This window comes from Oryctolagus cuniculus, chromosome 6, assembly GCF_051225735.1.
Source record: "Oryctolagus cuniculus isolate XC-2025 breed Fujian yellow rabbit chromosome 6, ASM5122573v1, whole genome shotgun sequence".
In the NCBI taxonomy this organism is placed as follows: Eukaryota; Metazoa; Chordata; class Mammalia; order Lagomorpha; family Leporidae; genus Oryctolagus; species Oryctolagus cuniculus.
The window spans coordinates 40,270,714-40,292,126 of NC_142872.1; the positions used below are offsets into that span (position 1 = coordinate 40,270,714).

General features: G+C 41.7%; 1 long non-coding RNA gene across 20 annotated transcripts in view; it reads left to right on the forward strand.

Annotated features, from left to right (window-relative positions):
* LOC138850198 (uncharacterized) overlaps positions 1–21,413 on the forward strand; it is a 359,276-nt gene that overhangs the window by 128,442 nt on the left and 209,421 nt on the right. For 5 of the 20 annotated variants that reach the window (XR_016235376.1, XR_016235385.1, XR_016235392.1 and 2 more), the window contains one exon: positions 17,378–17,425. The exons of the other annotated variants lie outside the window; for them this stretch is intronic. This is a non-coding gene — a long non-coding RNA (uncharacterized LOC138850198). The remainder of the gene's footprint in view (positions 1–17,377; positions 17,426–21,413) is intronic. 20 annotated transcript variants of the gene reach the window in all.

Consider the following 21,413-nt stretch of genomic DNA (forward strand, 5'->3'; position numbering starts at 1 on the left):
AAAGAGGAAGCTGTCCAAGCAGAGGAAGCAATACCTTCGAAGGTCCTGGAGCATGGCAGGTGCTTGGCTTGTGACAGGAGTGAAAGAAAGCCAGTGTGGGTGGAGCTTAGTCAGTGAGGGTGTAATGAGCAGGAGGCTTGGGGCTGGAGTGGGGAGTAAGGCTGCAGGACTGATGCAGGTCTTCCGAGAGCGATGGAATTCTTTGGCATTGTTGTCACGTTCTTTTAAAATGTTTTTTTTTTAGTGTACTCACTGGAACTATGGATGAAGCTTTTTATGTTTTTCCTTTTTGATATCTCACTTGGGAGGGAGAGAGAGAGAGAGGGAGAAACATACTCCCATATAAGTTCCTGCAGCAGCCAGGTGGGATCTGGTACTTCATTGCAGGTCCTCCATGTGGGTAGAAGGGACCCATCTTCTTGCGCTGTCACCTGCTGCTCCCCAGGGTCTGTATTATCAGGAAGCTGGAACCAGGAATGGAGTTGGCACTCTGATATGGGGTGTGCTGTCCCCACTGATGTCTTATCAGACCAGAGGCCCATCCACCTCCTCTCCTTTAGCTCGTACCATTTACAGCGAGGTTCACATTTTCTCATAGGTGGCTCTACAGAGCCAGTGGTTCATACCCAGGGTCTCATTCCATAAGGTCTTGCTTTCCCTTATTGGCCTCCAGATTCCCTAAAGAATTACATGAGAAAAGCTTAAAGTATTATCCCAACAGAAGCATGAAAATCCCTTAGGCTGGCAGTCTTTAGATGACAAGGGCACAAACTCCAATAGTGTCATTCCAGGCATTATAGCAGTGGTAGGGGTGACAGTTTTGGGCATGGGGATCTTCAGATGGCCCTGAGATCCATAAGAAGTGCTAACCCTTTGCTCTCCAGGCACAGACACCTACCATTATGTGCCATTTTGAGCACCCATGGGATATAGGGAGACCTCTGAACCATGACTCAGTAGGGAGAGGATTCTTTTTTGAGGCACGCTGTGCCCATCTCCTTTCTAAGAAGCTGCCTCCTGCTCTGAGCATCGTTCCCTTCTTTTCATCGTTGGCACTAAAATAACAGGGCAAGAGTTTGTGGATTGGGAGTGACCTGCTGACAACAGAATGACAGATCAAATAATTTATTTTCTTCTAAATCCGGATTATGCTGCTGTAGCTCCCAGGAACTATTTTAGTGCCCATCAGTCTTTTTCTAGTTGTGAGCTTTCAGCGAGGGGTGCACACACCCATGCACAAATGGAAGTACATCGGAACAAGTTTATATACACAGCCTCTAGTGATAACCAACCGGACCCTCAGCTGACACATTTCAAGGTAACTACAGACCCACACATACACTTGTTGTAGTTTTATTGAGGTATAATTGGCTGACAGAAGTTATACATATTGTTGTGTAAAGATTTATCTTTATTTGAAAGGCAGAGTGACAGAGAGAGAGAGAGAGAGAGGGAGAGAGATAAAAGAGATCTTCCATCTATTGGTTTTACTCTCCAAATGACCCAGGCTGAAGTCAGGAGCCTGTAACTCCACCCAGGTCTCCCATGTGGGTGGCAGGGACCAAGTACTTGAACTGTCTTCCTCTGTTTTGCCAGGTGCATTAGCAGGGAGCTGGATTGGAGGTGGAGCAGCTGAGACTCAAATGGGTGCTCTGATATGGGATGCCCATGTCACAGGTAGCAGCTTAACCCAGTGTGCCACAACACCAGCCCCCCAAAATTGTATATTTTTTAAGATGTACAATGTGATATTTTAATAGGTATATACGTTGTGAAATAATAGCCACAATCAAGCTACCACGTTTTCACCTTACATAGTTTTCTGTGTGTGGTGAGGATACTTTAGCTCTATATTGTTAGTCAATTTCAGGTATGCAAGAGAGTGTTTTTAATCATAGCTGTCATGCTTTACCTTAGAGCTCCAGAAGTAAATCAGCATGCATAACTGAAACTTTATACCATTTGTCAACATCTCTCCATTTTCCCTCTCCCTAGCTCCTAGAAGCCAGCATTCTATTCTGCTTGTGAGTTCGACATTTTACATTGCATATGTGGATGAGGTCATTGAGTACTTGTCTTTCTGTGTACTCCAGGTTCATCCAGGTTGTCACCATTGGCAAGATTTCCTTCTCTTTCAGGGCCGAATGACATTCCATTGTATATGTGCTATGTATATGTGCACCACAATATCTTTATCTGTTCATCGATTGGCAGACTAGAGGTTTACTTATCCTGGCTATTATCAGTAATGCTGCCATGAACATAGGAGTGCACGTGTCTTGACAAACTTCCATACTGATTTCCATGGTGATTGTACTAATTTACTTTCCCACCAGCATTGTCCTGGGGCTCCCTTTTCTCTATAACTTCACTAATGCTTTCTATCGCTTTTCTTTTCTTTCTTTTTTTTTTTTTTTTTGACAGGCAGAGTGGACAGTGAGAGAGAGAGACAGACAGAGAGAAAGGTCTTCCTTTGCCGTTGGTTCACCCTCCAATGGCCGCTGCAGCCAGTGCGCTGTGGCCGGCGCACCGCGCTGATCCGATGGCAGGAGCCAGGTACTTCTCCTGGTCTTCCATGGGGTGCAGGGCCCAAGCACTTGGGCCATCCTCCACTGCACTCCCTGGCTACAGCAGAGAGCTGGCCTGGAAGAGGGGCAACCGGGAGAGAATCCGGTGCCCCAACCGGGACTAGAACCTGGTGTGCCAGCGCCGCAAGGCGGAGGGTTAGCCCAGTGAGCCATGGCGCCGGCTCTATCGCTTTTCTTTTTGATAGCAGCCATCCTAAACACACCCTGCACCTGCTGGTTTATCATCATCACACCTGGAGAGACCATCTGGCCTTCATCATCTGTTTTCTCTTGGTCCTGGTTACCTGCCGGCCGAGTGTCTAGGCAGATCTTGCTGCTGAACGGGATGTCAGTGGGCTCGCAGCAGCATTGTCTGGGGACTGGTGCAAATTCAGCGTCTCAGGCCCTAGCCCAAGCTCCCTGAGAATTGGCCAGGTGATTTATATGCATGTTGAATTCTGAGATGCTCTCGGCTAAAATATTTGTCTCCTTTGGGAAATGCAGCAGCGACTCCAACCAGAGCAGCTCTATTTTTACATTTTGTGTTAGTGGTTTTCACCTAGGATCTTACTGGGAGAAAGGATGTACGTGGACACTGCTGTGCCCCATTGTGCTGGCTCCCAGCCTAGGAGGATCTGGTCACCTCCCAGAGCTTTCTCCATGGCCACATTTTTTCCTTCTCAATGGCCTTGTACTCTTCCTGTTTCTAGAACTTTGCCATATCCCCTAATTTGCCTGGCTAATCCTATCCAGCTTTCAGGGCTTTGTGCTGTAATGTATGCCTCTTGCAGGCTCTAAATTCACACTTTCTTCAAGAGATTGCTAACTCCATGAGACTTACAGGCACACAACAAATACACAGTCATAGAACGAGTAGTACAGGAACCTTGTCAAGGAGGAATATGAGTAAAGGCTCTCATTCATGGAGCCAGAAAACATTTCTTGAGCATCTACTATGTGCTAAGCAGTGCACTGAGTCCTGTGACACAAGTTGTTAAGGCTTGGATTCTGACATCACTTGCTCACAATGTGAACCCCTATGCACAGGTGGGAATCCATGTCAGTTACCCTGAGACACACAAGCAGGTGTAGTGCCTTGCCCCTGAGATGACTTGTTAATATCTCAGCCAGGGATCTAGGCTTCTCTGTGAGGAGTCAGCTGTTTGCAGGAAATTTCTCAGAAGCATCCTTGCTCAGAGTACATTATGAATCTTCATTTTGCTTTCCTTAATTTTCATGAATACATTTCTCAGGTACAGATAGTGATTTTTTTTAAAGAGTAAGTCTTCCTTCTTTAACATTTTTTTTTTTGTATCCAGACTCTCAATTTCTTTTTTTTTTTTTTAGATTTTATTTAAGTTACACAAGTTTCATGTATTTCATGTATGCAGATTTAGGAACATAGTGACACCCTCCCCAGTGCTCCCATCCCCCCCCCCATATTCCCACTCTTAAATTTTACAAAGATCAATTATCAATTTACTTAATGATCATGTAGTTAACCCTGCACTAAGTAAAAGAGTTCAACAAAAAGTATGAAGAACAAAACAAAACAAAACATGGGGCTGGTGCTGTGGTATAGCAGGTGAAGCTGTTGCCTACAGTGCCGGCATTCCATATGGGCGCCGGTTCAAGACCTGGCTGCTCCATTTCGGTTCTAGCTCTCTGCTATGGCCTGGGAAAGCAGTGGAAGATGGTCTTGGTCCTTGGGTCAATGCACATGCATGGGAGACCCGGAAGAGGCTCCTGGCTCCTGGTTTCAGATCAGCACAGCTCTGGCCATTGTGGCCATCTGGGGAGTGAACCAACAGATGGAAGAATCAATCAATCAATCAATCTCTCTCTCTCTCTCTCTCTCTATATATATATATATGTATATATATATTTATATATATATATTTGTTTATTTGAAAAGCAGAATTACAGGGAGGTAGATATATATATGTGTGTGTGTATGTGTGTGTGTGTGTATGTATATATCTGCTTCCCTGTAACTCTGCCTTTCAAATAAATAAACAAATCTTTAAAGAAAAGAACCATTAGCTATAGGCTTTTATTTACCTTATTTGTTTTTTAGATGAGGGAGGAATAAAATGGATCAGGGGAGGGATGTCAGACCAGGAGAGGGGGATGCAGTGAACATCACCCAGACACTATTAGCAGACTCTTGAAGAGCTCCGTTAGTTAAATGAGACCAGTAATAACGGCATTAAAAATCTTCCGTGTCAGGGAAACTCTTTATGGCTCTCAGGATACTTCTGTCTCCATTATCTCACTTAGCTCCTTTCTGGCACTTTCGGGTAGATTTGTTGAGAGGATAAAAATGAGATATAAAGCAGGTGGCAGAAGTGCTCAGCTCTCACTCTTGGCCTCCATTTACTCCTTCACACCTTTGTGCTGGGTACGTGCTGGTGACAACACAGAACAGTATTTTTTAATAGAAAGCTTTTATTTAATACATATAAATTTTGTAAGTACAACTTTAAGATTATACCTGTTCTTCTCCCCATATCTGCCCTCCCACCCACAGACTGTTCTACCTTCTACTGCTTCTCCCATCCCATTCTTCATTAAGATTCATTTTTAATTACCTTTATAAACAGAAGATTAACTCTATGCTAAGTAAAGATCTCAACAGATTGCGCCCACTCAGACACACGAAATATAAAGTACTGTTTGAAGACTAGTTTTACCGTTAATTCTCATAGTACAACACATTAAGGACAGAGGTCCTACATGGGGAGCAAATGCATAGTGACTCCTGTTGTTGATTTAACAATTGACACTCTTATTTGTGACGTCAGTAATCACCCGAGGCTCTTGTCATGAGCTGCCAAGGCTATGGAAACCTGTTGAGTTCACAAACTCTGACCTTATTTAGACAAGGCCATAATCAAAGTGGAAGTTCTTTCCTCCCTTCAGAGAAAGGTACCTCCTTCTTTGATGGCCCCTTCTTTCCATTGGAATCTCACTCACAGAGATCTTTCATGTAGCTAATTTTTTGCACGGTGTCTTGGCTTTCCATACCTGAAATGCCCTAATGGGCTTTTTAGCTGGATCCAAGTGCCTTAAGGGCTGATTCTGAGGCCAGAGTGCTGTTTAGGGCATTTGTCATTCTATGAGTCTGCTATGTGGCCGGCTTCCCAACAACAGTACTTTTTACAAGTGCTCACTGTAAGCTGAACAGTATACTGAACTCTTCACAGACCTTCAGGCTTCATAATAACCTGCTAAGTGATATTATGGATGAGAACATGGAGCTTCCTGGAAATAAACTAGCTAGTTAATTAAGCATAGGCTATCTCCACACCTCTTGCTAAAAATGGCTCAGGTTCCCCTCGTATTGTCTCTTTTCTCACCCTCACATCTTTCTGGGTTTCCCCTTCTAGCTCCCTTCCCCCCAGAACTGTAGGGCTCAGCCTTGGCTACGGGATGGCATTGCCAGAGGAACTTTCAAGAAACTGATATAGCAGCCTTGTTGTGTGGCCTGGGCCTTGGGGTTTTTAAAAGCTCCCTAAGTAATTCCACTGTGCAGCCAGGGTTGGGCCTCAGGCTTTTAAAGTCCTAGTGGATATCAACTCCCACATTTTTCAAAGTTGAATGAGTTTGTGCTTAATCAAGGGTCTTAGACTCAAATAGTAGTTAAACACAAGTGAAAGTGTAATAAAGGCAGTTGGCTTTGAGCTCAGTATGGGGGAAGAGCAGGAGACAGTACTAAACTTGGGAGCCCTGTCCCAGGTAAAGAGGAGTCCTTCTACAGTGATCAGTTGTTGCCCCTAGGCCAAATGGCCAAGTCTTGTGTTTGTTTTTCAAGAGAAGATAGAAGTCTATAATCATTGCAGGCAATTTCCTACTGTTTAAATGAGGACAATTGCTTTGAAAATCATAAAGCAGTGTCTGGATTGAAGCTATTTAAGGTTCAGATGTACCTCAATGGACATCTATGCTCATTGGACATCAGTGCATGTTCTTGGCCTTAATTATTTCCTCTGCAGACTACTGAGAACCCTAAGCCCTTAGGGTTTATCTGATTTACTACAAACTGCTGTGTATGGTCAATTTACATTAAATAACTGATAACTTTAAGTTGATAAGTGTAACACATGTATTCATTATAGAAAATGTAAAAGGCACATAAAGAATATGAAACTGATCTATCTCCTTTTTATCTAGAAATAAACATGTTGTATATACTTTTAGTCTCTTTTTAAAAAGATTTATTTTTATTTATTTGAAAGAGTTACAGAGGGAGGTAGAGACAGAGAGAGAGCTGTCTTCTATCCACTGGCCAAATGGTGGTAATGGCTGGAGCTCAACCAACCCAAAGTCAGGAGCCAGGAGCTGCTTTTAGGTCCTCTGTGTGGGTGCAGGGCCCAAGAACTTGAGCCGTCTTCTACTGCTTTCTCAGCCCATAGTTGAGAGGTGGATTGGAAGTGGAGCAGCTGGGACTCAAACCAGCACCCATATGGGATGCCAGCACTTCAAGCTGGTGCTTTAACCTACTGTGCCACAGTGCCAACCCCTAGTCTTTTTTCTTCTATTATCATGAATAGAGCTTTTCTATAAGGAACAGAATAAAACAGATTCCTCAGCAGATTTAGCAGGTCTCAGTTAAGGCCTGGGAATCTGAATGTATAACATGTTTTGAGATGACCAAGGTATACAATTGGAATTGAGATGCTCTTTTGTTAAAAAGCTGGCTTTGAAAACTGTAAGCCCAGTCTCCAGGTATGTATACCTACAGACTATAACAAATCTTAACCTACAGAGTTCAGGAGGGATCAGAATATCATTCTCTTATGCCATTTAGTGTTCTATATATTTAATGCTTATATATTTCAACATTCAGGTATATCACAAATATATTTTCTTTTTTGTTGGACATTTACAGTGTAAGGAATATTTTATATAGTTAATAATATTGAAATGCATATCTTTGGGGCCGGTGCTGTGGCATAGTGGGTAAAGCCGCCACCTGCAGTGCTGGCATCCCAAATGGGTGCCGGTTTGAGTCCTGGCTGCTCCACTTCCTATCCAGCTCTCTGCTATGCCCTGGGAAAACAAAGGAAGATGGCCCTAGTGCTTAGGCCCCTGCACCCACGTGGGAGACCCAGAGGAGGCTCCTGGCTCGTGGCTTCGGATCGGCACAGCTCCAAACATTGCGGCCGATTGGGGAATGAACCAGCAGATGGAAGACCTCCCTCTCCCTCCCTCCCTCCCTCCCTCCCTCTCTCTCTCTCTCTCTCTCTTCCTTCACCTTCTCTCTCTCTCTCTCTCTCTCTCTCTCTCTCTCTCTCTCACTGTCCATTCTGCCTGTCAAAAAAAAAAAAGAGAGGTCTTCCTTTGCCATTGGTTCACCCTCCAATGGCCGCCGCGGCCGGTGCGCTGCAGCTGGGGCACTGTGCTGATCCAATGGCAGGAGCCAGGTACTTCTCCTGGTCTCCCATGGGGTGCAGGGCCCAAGCACTTGGGCCATCCTCCACTGCACTCCCTGGCCACAGCAGAGAGCTGGCCTGGAAGAGGGGCAACCGGGACAGAATCCGGCGCCCCGACTGGGACTAGAACTCGGTGTGCCAGCGCCGCAAGGCGGAGGATTAGCCTAGTGAGCCGCTGTGCTGGTCCCTTCACCTTCTCTCTCTAACTTTGACTTTCAAATAAATAAATAAATCCTTTTTTTTTTTTTTAAAAAAAAGAAATGCATATCCCTGTAAGTGGTTGTATACAGTATTCATTTTATTAGGATAACTTCCTATAAGTAGAACTCTTGGATCAAAGAGTATACACAGTTTTGGGCTTTTGATATAATTGGCCAAATTGCCTTCCAGAAAAGATTTTTAAAAATTAAACTGTTGTTGTCTTTTGTTGAGAGCGCCAGTTTCTCCATACTTCTGTTAAAACTGGTACTCCTCATCCAAAAGATCAATTAAGAGGGAATATATCTTCTTTTTATTTGAATTTGCTTGTTACATGCAAGAGAAGCTTAGCATTTTTTTCTGCCATTTTGTTAATGATTTTCAGTTCTTGTTCTTGTTTATATATAAGCATATCTTCTTCAGTCATTTTTGAAGCATTTTTTTTCAGTTTATAAATCTACCTTTTAAAGATTTTAATACTGCAATTCTAATTCAGTATAGTTGAATCTGTAGTTTTTTCCACCTTTGTGGATTCTGCGTTGACTTGTATAATTTAAAGTTTAAAAAAATTCACATACACTTTCTTCTACATATGTTAAGAAATATGTTGTAAATTTAATACTTTATACCACTTCAAACTAGTTTTGACATATAATAACAATGTGGAGGTCCAGTTTTTATTTCAGTTCCTTCCTTGGCAATTTATTTTTTTGGCAAATGCATTTTATTCAATATTTAAGCAATGCAGATTTGTGGCAACTAATAAATAAATTTCTATTATCATAATAAATTAAAACTTTGGACCCAGAAAACTGTAATACAACCAAAAATTCATTTGCAAATGTAAAGAAGTACCTGTTGTTTAGGAGTGGTTTAAATTAATGTATAATTTTGCTTTTAAAAAAAGAAGATTGTTAATTAAGTTTATAATCATTCACTTTTGTTTAAATTCTGTTAACAAAATGTGTTTTAGAAAATCTGATTTAATCATGCTATACTTTCCTTCAGTGGTTTTTCTCTAAGCAGTGGTTGGAAATAATCCTTGAAGAGCAGAATACAGGAAACCAATTTTTAGAAAAGATTGATTTACTTATTTGAAATGCAGCATGGCAGAAAGAGACAAAGAGATCTTCCATCTGCTGTTTCACTATCCAAATGGCTGCAATGGCTGAGGCTAGTTTAGGCTGAACCAGGAGCCTGAAACTCCATCCGGGTTTCCCATGTGTGCGTTGCCTTCCCAAGCAAATTAGCAGGGGGCTGGATTGGAAGTAAAGTAGCTGGACTAGAAACTGTGCTCTGGTATCAAAAGCTGCGGCTTAACCCACTGGGCCACAATGGCTGGCCCCAGAAAGCCTGCCTTGACCACACTGCAGTCACATTGATACTTACAGTATAGGATAGCTGTAATTTGTGAAACAGGCTTAGTTTAGAAAGTAACAATGGGGGCCCAGCACTGTGGTGTAGTGGGTAAAGCTGCTGCCTGCAGTGCCTGCATCCCATATGGGCGCTGGTTCAAACCCCTGCCTGCTGCACTTCTGATCCAGCTCTCTGCTATAGCCTGGGAAAGCAGTAGAAGATAGCTCAATTCCTTGGACCCCTGCATCCACGTGGGAGACCTGGAAGAAGCTCCTGGCTCTTGACTTCAGATCAATGCAGCTCTGACTGTTGCGGTTATCTGGGGAGTGAACCAGCAGATGGAAGACATCTCTCTCTCTCTCTCTCTCACTCACTCACTCACTCTCCCACTCTGCCTTTCAAATAAACCCAAACAATGAGGTAGTGATTAACAAGAATACTAATTGTTCTTGGCTATTGTGAATTGTGCTGCAATAAACATTAGGGTGCAGACCGCTTTTTTGTTTATCAATTTAAACTCCTTTGGGTAAATTCCAAGGAGTGGGATGGCTGGGTCGAACGGTAGGGTTATATTCAGGTTTCTGAGGAATCTCCAGACTGATTTCCATAGTGGCTTGACCAGTTTGCATTCCCACCAACAGTGGGTTAGTGTTCCTTTTTCCCCACATCCTCGCCAGCATCTGTTGTTGGTAGATTTCTGTATGTGAGCCATTCTAACCGGGGTGAGGTGCAGCACAATTCACAATAGCCAAGACCTGGAACCAACCTAAATGCCCATCAACGGTAGACTGGATAAAGAAATTATGGGATATGTATTCTTTAGAGTACTATACCGCAGTAAGAAACAACGAAATCCAGTCATTTGCAACAAAATGGAGGAATCTGGAACACATCATGCTGAGTGAAGTAAGCCAGTCCCAAAGGGACAAATACCATATGTTCTCCCTGATCGGTGACAACTGACTGAACACCAAAAAGGAAACCTCCTGAAGTGAAATGGACACTATGAGAAATGGTGACTTGATCAGCATAGCCCTGACTGCTAATGGACAACTTAATACATTATCCCTCATAGTATTTTTTTTTTGTCTGTTCTACTTAATATGACTGGTTTAATTCTGTAATTATCACACAGTTATTCTTAAGTGTTGAAAATTAACTGAAATGTGATCCCTGTTAAACATAAGAGTGGGAATAAGAGAGGGAAGAGATGTATAATTTGGGGCATGCTCGGGCTGACTTGCCCCAATTGGTAGAGTTGGAAACATACCAGGGGATTCCAATTCAATCCCATCAAGGTGGCATGTGCCAATGCCATCTCACTACTGCAAGTGATCAATTTCAGTTCACAATTGATCATAATGAAAGGACTAAGAGTCAAAGGGAGCACATAAACAAGTCTAGTATCTGCTAACACCAACCGATAGAATAAATAAAGGGGAGAGTGATCCAACATGGGAAGTGAGATACTCAGCAGACTCATAGAATGGCGGATGTCCTAAATAGCACTCTGGCCTCAGAATCAGCCCTAAAGGCACTCGGATCTGGCTGAAAAGCCCATGAGAGTATTTCAGGCATGGAAAGCCAAGACACTCTGGCAAAAAGATCTCTGTGAGTGAGATCCCAGTGGAAAGAACAGGTCTTCAAAGAGGGAGGTGCCTTTCTCTGAAGGGAGGAGAGAACCTCCACTTTGACTATGACCGTGTCTAAACAAGATAAGAGTCGGAGAACTCAAGGGGCTTCCATAGCCTTGGAAACTCATGACTGGTGCATAGGGAGATTACTGATGCCATAAACAGGAGTGTCAATTGGTAAAGTCAACAACAGGAGTCACTGTGCACTTACTCCTCATGTAGGATCTCTGTCCTTAACGTGCTGTACACTGAGGCTTAATGCTATAACGAGTACTCAAACAGTATATTTCACTTTGTGTTTCTATGGGGGTGCAAACGACTGAAATCTTTACTTAATGTACACTAAACTGATCTTCTGTAAAAAAAAAAAAAAAAAAAAGAAAGAAATTATCAATTCCCAACTTGACTCTCACTGGGATTAAACATGACAATAGGTCTGATCTGATTTCATCATCATTTAAAAAAAAATCATCTATTATTTTTCACTTTATGTTTCTGTGTGGGAGCAAACTGTTGAAATCCTTACTTAAGGTATACTAAGCTGATCTTCTGTATATTAAGATAATCAAAAATGAATCTTGATGTGAATGGAAGGGGAGAGGGAGTGGGAAAGGGGAGGGTTGTGGGTGGGAGGGACGGTATGGGGGGGAAGCCATTGTAACACATGAGTCGTACTTTGGAAATTTATATTCATTAAATAAAATATTAAAAAAAAACAAGAATACTAATTGTTATAAAAATTTGACAACTGTTTATTTCTTTATTTTGGGTTTCTGAAATAGAGGTTCATTCACAATTTCTTCATAATCTGTGCTGACTTCCTTTGCCCAGAGATCAACCATGACCATTTGATCTGAGTTCCAACTTTCAGGGCGCTGTTCCTTAAAATAATCCGTAGTCACAAGACAGTAGCCACTGTCAGCAGAGAGTCCTTTGGGATTATCAGGACAACACTGGACAGGTGCCCCATTTCCCTACAAACAGAACATTTTGCAAAAGGAAATTTACCCAGAGCTGAGTCTGCTGTAGCTCTGCACTTGGTTCTTTCCTGCTCTATGGACCTCCGCCGACAACACACTCTAGTGCTCTTGTCTGAGTTTTCAAAGGCAACCTGGTGATGTGTGATGGAAATATATCGCTGCATTTTTCTATGCTGTTTACCCTTTGAATCATCTCCCTTCCTGTTGACTGTGTGTCTTTAAAACATCTGCAGTTTCTTCCTGACTGACTGTTGTCTTGGGTATTCCATGAATCCTTTCTCACCTTCACTGAAGCACTTATTTTTCTTTTTATATTTTGCCTGGAATGCAGCATTTTTAAGAGACATCCTTTTGCCTTCCAGTTGTTTACACTTTTTTTTTGGTTGCTTCCCTCATCGGACCCCTTCACCGTGTCCCCCACCCTTGAGGACAAGGGTCGCCTGTTCTGTGTGGTAGAGACTTGCGTCCACCTGGTCATAGTTGGATCAGAGGCACCTTGTCCATTGCATGAGTCCTGCAGAACAGGAGGAGTATTGAGCAGAAAAATTTTCTATATCATTATGAGTGAATCTTGTTAATTTATCTTTTCCTAGAGAAGCGTCACTTTCAATGAGATTTTTCAAATTTATTAGCTTGGAGTTGTGCATAGTGTCCTTTATAGCAAAAAAAAAAATCTTTCTGAATTTGAATTTTTAAAAATGTGCTTTAGCTTTTCCCCCTCTTTATGCAATTATGTAAAAAATTTAATGGCCTGTTGTGTAATTTATTAATTAAATTTGTTAATATTTGCTTTTGGATTTATTGCTGTTGCTTAGTTTATTATTTTTCTAACATCTTGCCTTCAGTGCTTAATCCATTTATTTCCACTTTTTTTGTTGACTAATGACACATGTGAAGTTATTAATTTTAATATCTGTACAGCTTTGACTATCTCCCATATATTTTGATATGTAATAGTCTCAAATTTTATTATTCTTGAAATAATTTATAATAATATTTTTGATTTCTGCTTTACTCTAGCTATTTGGGAAATATTAATAATTTCTAAGAAGTTGGTATTTTGAAAACTTGAACTTGCATTGTTCTCAGAAGTATGATCTATCCATTAATTTTTTCAGCTGATTGAGGTATTCATTGTGGTTTAATAAATGATCAATTTTTTATGAATCTTTCATGAGTCCTGGAAGGAAGCTGAATTCCCTGATTCTATTGTACCCTGTTTGTTAAATCAGCATAAGGAATTTATATTACCTGCATCCTTATCTTAATTTTTGTTCACTTCCCCAAAGATTTAGGTGTATTTCATTATCTCCTCAATATCTACATAATGTAATTTATATAATTCATAGACATTTCTTGGTTGATTAAAAAGCTAATAGTTTTAATTATATACTTTATCCTTTATAATGTGACTGGTTTTATATTCTTTAAGCCTTTATTGTTGAACTTTGAGTCCTACTTTTTTCATAATACTACTGTGAACCTCATTTCTTGCTGTTCAAATCAACTACCATGTCTTTCTCCATTTTCTTAATTTTTAAACCATTTTCTGAGTGTGCTTTACTTGATTTTAGGGATATCTCTTTTCAGTAGCATAGAATTTGTGTGGGTAAGGGGAGGCAGTTATTCACTTTAAGAATTTTCTTGGTTATGTAAGAAAGTTGTTGAACTCATTTATATTTATTTTTTAATGTCTGTGATTTAGAATTTTACATTTATGCTTCTTTATTTTATATTTTATTATTTTCTTAGAAATATGTTTATTTTATTGAAATTTTTTGATTAACTTGCACTTTTTTTTTGGCAGATAGAGTTAGTGAGGGAGAAAGACAGAGAGAAAGGTCTTCCTTCTGTTGGTTCACTCCCCAAATGGCCACCACTGCTGGCGCTGCGCTGATCTGAAGCCAGGAGCCAGGTGCTTCTCCTGGTCTCCCATGCGGGTGCAGGGCCCAAGCACTTAGGCCATCCTCCACTGCCCTCCCAAGCTGCAGCAGAGAGCTGGACTGGAAGAGGAGCAACTGGGACTAGAACCTGGAGCCCATATGGGATGCCGGCACTGCAGGCAGAAGATTAACCAAGTGAACCACTGCGCCAGCCCTGCACTAATTTTTTTAAGTTCAGAATTTATCTGAGGAAGTGAGAGAAATACACAGGAATGTGAGAGTTTTATTTAAGGAAGAGGGGATTCAGAAAGGTGAACCAGGAGTTCCATACCAGGCAGAGAGCAGATCAGGTGCTCTATTAGTTATCACAGATCAGGGAGAACATATGGTACTTGTCCCTTTGGGACTGGCTTATTTCACTAAGTATGATTTTTTCAGATTCATTCATTGTGTTGCAACTGACCAGATTTCATTTTTTTTTTTTACTGCTGTGTAGTATTCCATAGAGTACATATCCCATAATTTCTTTACACAGTCTTTGGTTGATGTCTTAGCTATTATGAATTGAGCTACAGTAAGCATGAGGATGCAGATAGCTCTTTTATTTGCTGATTTTATTTCTCTTGGGTAAATTCCTAGGAGTGGGATGTCTGGCTCATATGGTAGATCTATTTTCAGCTTTCTGAGGAATCTCCAAACTGTCTATTTTTCATGTTACAAATATTCTATGTGATTGAGCAAAACTGAGTAATTTGGTGTAAGCAATAAAGGACTGACATGAAGATATAAGAATTTGGTGGAAAATATTCTATTACATTTAAAAAGAATACCAAAAAAATTCCCAGTATCTTAAATCAAGTCACTTTAGAAAATAATCTTAAAGAAATAATCCACATATCTAAAGGTACAATTCATAAAATTTCTAAAATCAAAGTTTAGCTTTAATCTATTTTAATTTAATTAACTTAAATTGATTTAATTAATTTTTAACAGATTTAATATGGTTTATAGATACAAGTCCTAGAATATAATGATATTCCCTCCTCCCTCCCTCCCTTTCTCATGCTTCCTTCCCACCCTCTTTCCTTCTACCTTTCTTTCTGTTTTGTTTTTTTTTTTTCAGTTTTTGAAATAACATATTTTAAATTTGTGTTACAGTAAAAAGGCTTAATACTTCACCAAATAAGTTTAATCAGTAAAAAGCAAAAAGACACTAGTTAGTGGGAATACAGACAATAGCTATAAACTATAATTGAATGGAAAAATGACCATTTTATCCATATACAGTTTTTTTGTCAATCATTCATAACATGTTCAATGAAATAGAACCAATGACAATGTAACATCTAAATGTTTCCTTTAGACTTTAAGCCATTTCCTTTCAACAGTATATACACAGGAATAATTTTATGCAAATTGAAATGCAAATCATTATACATTACATTGTTCATATTGTATTAGTTACCAAAGATGAGGGAAAACATATGGTATTTATCTTTTTGGAACTAGCTTATTTCACTGTGTTTAATGGTTTCCAGTTGCATCCATTTTGTTGCAGAAGAGAGGATTTCATTCTTTTTTATGGCTGAGTAATATTCTACAGTGTATATAAATCACATTTTCTTTATCTGCTCTCATTGGTGATGGGCCTCTGGGTTCATTTCATATCTTAGCTATTGTGAATTGAGCTACAGTAAACATAGGGGTACAGATAACTCTTTCATATGCTGATTTCATTTTGTTTGGGTAAATTCCTAGGAGTGGGATGGCTGGGTCATATGGTAGATCTATTTTTAGCTTTCTGAGGAATCTCCATACTGTCTCCAACAATGGCTGTATTAGTTTACATTCCACCAACAGTGGATTAGGTAACTCCCCCTCTCCCCCGCCCTGCCACATCCTCACCAGCATTTATTGTTTGTTGATTTCTATATGAGATCTGCTCTTTTTTTTTTTTTTTGACAGGCAGAGTGGACAGTGAGAGAGACAGACAGAGAGAAAGGTCTTCCTTTGCCATTGGTTCACTCTCCAATGGCCACTGCAGCCTGTGTGCTGAGGCCGGCGCACCGCGCTGATCCGATGGCAGGAGCCAGGTACTTATCCTGGTCTCCCATGGGGTGCAGGGCCCAACGACTTGGGCCATCCTCCACTGCCTTCCCTGGCCACAGCAGAGAGCTGGCCTGGAAGAGGGGCAACTGGGACAGAATCCGGCGCCCCGACCGGGACTAGAACCCGGTGTGCCGGTGCCGCAAGGCGGAGGATTAGCCTAGTGAGCCGCGGTGCCAGCCTGAGATCTGTTCTAACAAGGGCTGACATGAAACCTCATCCTTGTTTTGATTTGCATTTCCCTGATCGCTAGTGATCCTGAGCATTTTTTCATATGTGTGTGTTGGCCGCTTGAATTCCCTCTTTTGAAAAATGCCTGTTCAAGTCCTTTGCACATTTTTAACTGGATTGTTTTGTTGTAGCTGAGTTTCTTGAGCTCTTGATAAATTCTGAATATTAATCCTTTATCAATTCCGTAGTTTGCAAATAATTTATCCCATTCTGTCACTTGCTTCTTAATTTTGTTAAGTATTTCCTTTGCAGTATAGAAGCTTCTTAGCTTGATGTAATCCCATTTGTCAATTATGGCTTTGACTGCCTGTGCTTCTGGGGTCTTTTTCAAGAGTCTTTGCTTATGCCAATGTCTTGCATTGTTTCCCCAATGTTCTCCTCTAGTAATTTGATGGTATCATGTCATGGATTTAGATCCTTGATCCGTTTTGAGTTGATTTTTGTGTGAGGTGTAAGGTTGGGGTCTTGTTTCATACTTCTGCATGTGGAGATCCAGTTTTCCCAGCACCATTTTTTGAAGAGACTGTCCTTTCAAAGACTGATTTTAGCTCCTTTGTCAAAGACTAGTTGGTTGTAGATGTGTGGATTGATTTCTGGAGTTTCTGTTCTGTTACATTGGTCTATATGTCTATTTTGTGTCAGTATGAGGCTGTTTTTTAAAAGATTTATTTATTTATTTAAAAGGCAAGGGCCCAAGGGCTTGGGCCATCTTCTACTGCTTACCCAGCCCATAGCAGAGCTGGATTGGAAGTAGAGCAGCTGGGGCTAGAACTGGTGCCCACATGGGATGATGGCATTGCAGGCGGTGGTTTTACCTACTACACCATAGCACTGGCCCCTACCAGGCTGTTTTGAATAAAACTGCCCTGTAGTATATCTTGAAATCTGGTATTGTGATACCTCTGGCTTTGTTACTGTTGTTGGAGATTGCTTAACTATTCCATTTTTTTTGGCATTTACATATGAATTTTACATCATTTTTTCTAGATCTGAGAAGAATGTCATTGGTACTTTGTTGGAGATTGCATTGACTCTGTAAGTTGCTTTTGGTAGTATGGACATTTTGATGATATTGATTCTTCCATTCCATGAAAATGGAAGATTTTTTCTTTTTAATGTCTTTCTCTATTTTGTTCTTTAATGTGTTATAATTTTCATCCTAGGAATCGTTGACATCCTTGGTTAAATTTTTCCCAAGGTATATAAATTTTTTGTAGCTATTGTGAATGGGTCTGATCTTAAAAGTTCTTTCTCAGCTGTGGCATTGTTTGTATATACAAAGGCTGTTGAGTTTTGCATGTTAATTTTATATCCTGCCACTTTACTAAACATGGTGGGTATAGCCTCCAGCAATGCAGGCATATAAACCACACAAAACATCTGTGCGGTCCTCATTGTGAACATGGAACCCCCAGCTATGACGCATCCCAGGCAGTCAGGGAGTTCTGAGCCTCTGATGCCAGACACTGTTTGCCCAGAGACTCAACTACAGCCCATGCACCATGCCATCATGCATAGAATTCCCACAGCCACAGTGTGTAAGGCTCCCACAGGAGCATCCATTCTCAGCCTTGTGAGTCTGCCCTGTCCATGGAGGGATCAGAGACATTCCAAGACCCAGCTTCCTGTGGGTGCTCTGCCTTGGCAGTTTAAGCCCTGAGAGCCTGAGATAGGTTGAGCGGATGTTAGCACCTCACAGTCCTAAGTGGGTTCCCAGCCCCCTGCCAACCCTTTTGGCCAGACTCAAAGTCAGTGGGGAGTGTCGATTTTCCCCTCTGGTCTCATGTGTGAGAGAGCCACTCTAGCCTCTACTGGCATTAAGATGGTGCCTTCTCCCTACTGGTTGATGGGCACCCTTGTGGGGCATGGGGAGAAAGCAATGTGCTTTTCCTTCACTGGATTAGGTGGGTACCCTGCTCCCCTGCTAGAGCCCCCGGCCGGACTCAGAGTCAGTGTGGTCCATGAGGTTGTCCCTCAAGCAGTATCACCAGTGGCACGGCTGCTCTCACCTCACTCTCAGAAGCTGCTGACTCTTCCAGCCCCTGGCTGTGGGAGTCCTGGTGATGTCCCCTCTTGCTGCTGCATATCCACACCTTCCGCACTGCTCCATGGAGTCTCCCTCCTTTCTGTAGAATTTCCACTGCAATCTTATCTCCAACTCTCTCCTGGGAGTGCACGTCCTGTTCTTTTCTCCTGTTCTCTTCCCCTGGTCAAAATCAGCACATCTTTTCCCTATTTACCCATCTTGGAATCCTTCCTGATTTTGTGCCTTCAAAGAAATCCCATTTTTTTCTTTCTTTTTAAAATCTCTACATGCATGCCTGTAACATTCATCTCTTTGTACATATAGTCTTCTAAAATTTTATTTATTTTTAAAGATTTATTATTTGTTTACTTTAAAGGCAGAGTTACAGAGAGAGGAGGAGAGACACAGAGAGAGATCTTTCATCCATTGGTTCACTCCCCAAATGACCACAACAGGCGGGACTGGGCCAGGGTGATGCCAGGAGCCAGGAGCTTATTCTTGGTCTCCCACTTGGGTGCAAGGGCCCAAGCACTAGGGCCATCTTTCACTGCTTTCCCAGGCACATTAGCAGGAGCTGGATTGGAAGTGGAGCAGCCACATCTTGAACAAGCACCTGTATGGGATGCCACCATCACAGGTGGAGGCTTAACTTACTATGCCACAAGGCCGGCCCCTATTCATACAGTTTTTAAAAAAGATATTTATTTATGTGAGAGAGTTAGAGAGTTAGAGAGTTAGAGAGTTAGAGAGAGAGAGAGAGAGAGAGAGAGAAACACCTTCCATCTTCCGGTTCACTCCCCAAATGGCTGCAATGGCTGGAGCTGTGCTGATCCAAAGCCAGGAGTCAGGAGCTTCCACTGGGTCTCCCACATGGGTGCAGGATTCCAAGCACTTGGCCCATATTCCACTGCTTTCCCAGACCATCAACAGACAGCTGAATTGGAAGAAGAGCAGCCAGGACATGAACTGATGCCCATATGGGACGCCTGTGCTGAAGGCAGAGGCTTACCCTACTATACCACAGTGCCAGCCATCACACAGTTTGAAAAATGATTTTTTAAAAACAAGGATTGCTTTTCATTGAATCAATTTGAAGACCAGCGTACCCTCTGACTCTGAGTATGCATCAGTCTTTTCCATCTGAGTGCACTGTATTTGCATTTTACCTTTGGATATTGCTTCCGTTTCTTTTTGTTCTAGTGACATGTTCAGGAAGGTGAACTCTCTACATCCTGACTTTTAAAAATTTTCTCCCTGTTTTCTCTCTTCCCTTTCCTCTGCAACCTGGGAGAGTGTCCCACGTTCCTGTTGTAATTTTCTGCTATTTCAATTTTGCCTATTTTACTGCTTCTCATAAATTTTGATTCTGTGATTATATTTGTAGTTTTCTTTAAATATCAAAAAGACTCACTTTTACTTTATTCCATCATGTATCTCATTGGGTCGTGTTGAATTTGTTATGCTTTTGTTCTTGGCCATCTGTCCAATGGGCTGCTCATTTTATAGGTGTCAGAGCCTTTTGCTCTCTGTTGTGAAAAGAGAAATTCCTGAAATTTTATTCTGTGCCTTGCAGTAGTTTATTACCAGGGTCTTCAGGCTAATTTTCCTTTTCTGTTGTTCTGCAATTTTCCCTCTAAAGCCCATATTTGTTTTTCTTCAAAATCTTGACTGGTTAAAAATCTTCAGTTTATCAGGGCACTTGTTGTGGCATGGAGGGTTAGGCTACCGCTGGGGTTGCCCACGTCCTCTGTCAGACTGCTGGCTCCAGTGCCTGCTACTTCATGCTTCCAATCCACTTTCCTGGTAATGCACCTGGGAGGCAGTGCTCGAAGCCCGGCTGCTTGAGTCCCTTCCATCCACGTGGGAGACCTGGATGGAGTTCTTGGATCCTGGTTCAGCCTGTCCAAGGCCTGGCTTTTGTGGATGCGTGGGGAGTGAACCAGTGGATGGAAGACCGATCTCTCTCTATCTCTGTCAATCTGCCTTTCAAATAAGTAAATCTTAAAAAAAAATACAAAAACAAAACTTCAGTTCACCAACGTTCAAGGATATGGCGTTCCCTGGGCATTCCCCACGGTCTGTCTCTTTGAGGAAGGGTCAGCTTTACAGTCCGAGCGCAATGTGATACAAACACCTTGCTGCTTAATTTCAATTTCTCAGGCTTTCATCTGTGGTTCTCAGTGGGGTAGGGGGACATTTTTTTTTTTTTTTTTTTTTTTGCTTCCAAAGGGACAAATACCTCACAATGCCTGGAGACCTCTTGGTTGTTTTGATTGGGATTCAGGTAGAAGTATATATGCGACATTCCTAGTGGATCGAGGCTGGTTATGCTGTGGAACGCCCCTGCATCTGTGGGACACTCCCCAGCAGAAGAGAATGCTGTGGCCTGGAATATTAATAGTGCTGAAGTTGAGAAACTGATCTGCAACACTGTGTTCTGCTAAGGTAGCATTTTATCCTCGTTCTTCTACTTTCTTTATCATCCCCTGAATCAATGTAACACATGTAAATTCCAATTTTCAGCATATTTTACTACCAGAAATCTTTTTTTTTCCTGTCCCAGATTGCATTGCTTTATGAATAAGAATGAAATGTTCCAGGAGGCAGTTGGCCACTTCCAGCCCTCCCTACTCCATGCCCAGAGTATGGCTTTCTCTCTGCAGTGTAGGGCACTAGGAAGATCAATGTGAGAGCAGGTAGACCCAGGAGCGTTTTGTTCCTCTGTCCATTATCAGGCGTTGGTTTCTGTGTACCCATGCCAAACTCTGTGTGCCAGCCACTGCACAAAGGAACAGTGGGTAACAGGTGGCTTTTTCTGATCTGCTTGGGTCTTGGAGTCAGGGTGCAATAGGGAGACGCTCCTTAGTGTTTCATGGGTGAAAACTGGGCATCTCGAGGCAAGGCCTTGGTAAGTTTTTCTCTGGACATACCAAATGCTTCACAATGAATAAATATTCCTACTGGATTTTTTTTTCTTTTTTCTTTTTTTGCTTTCTT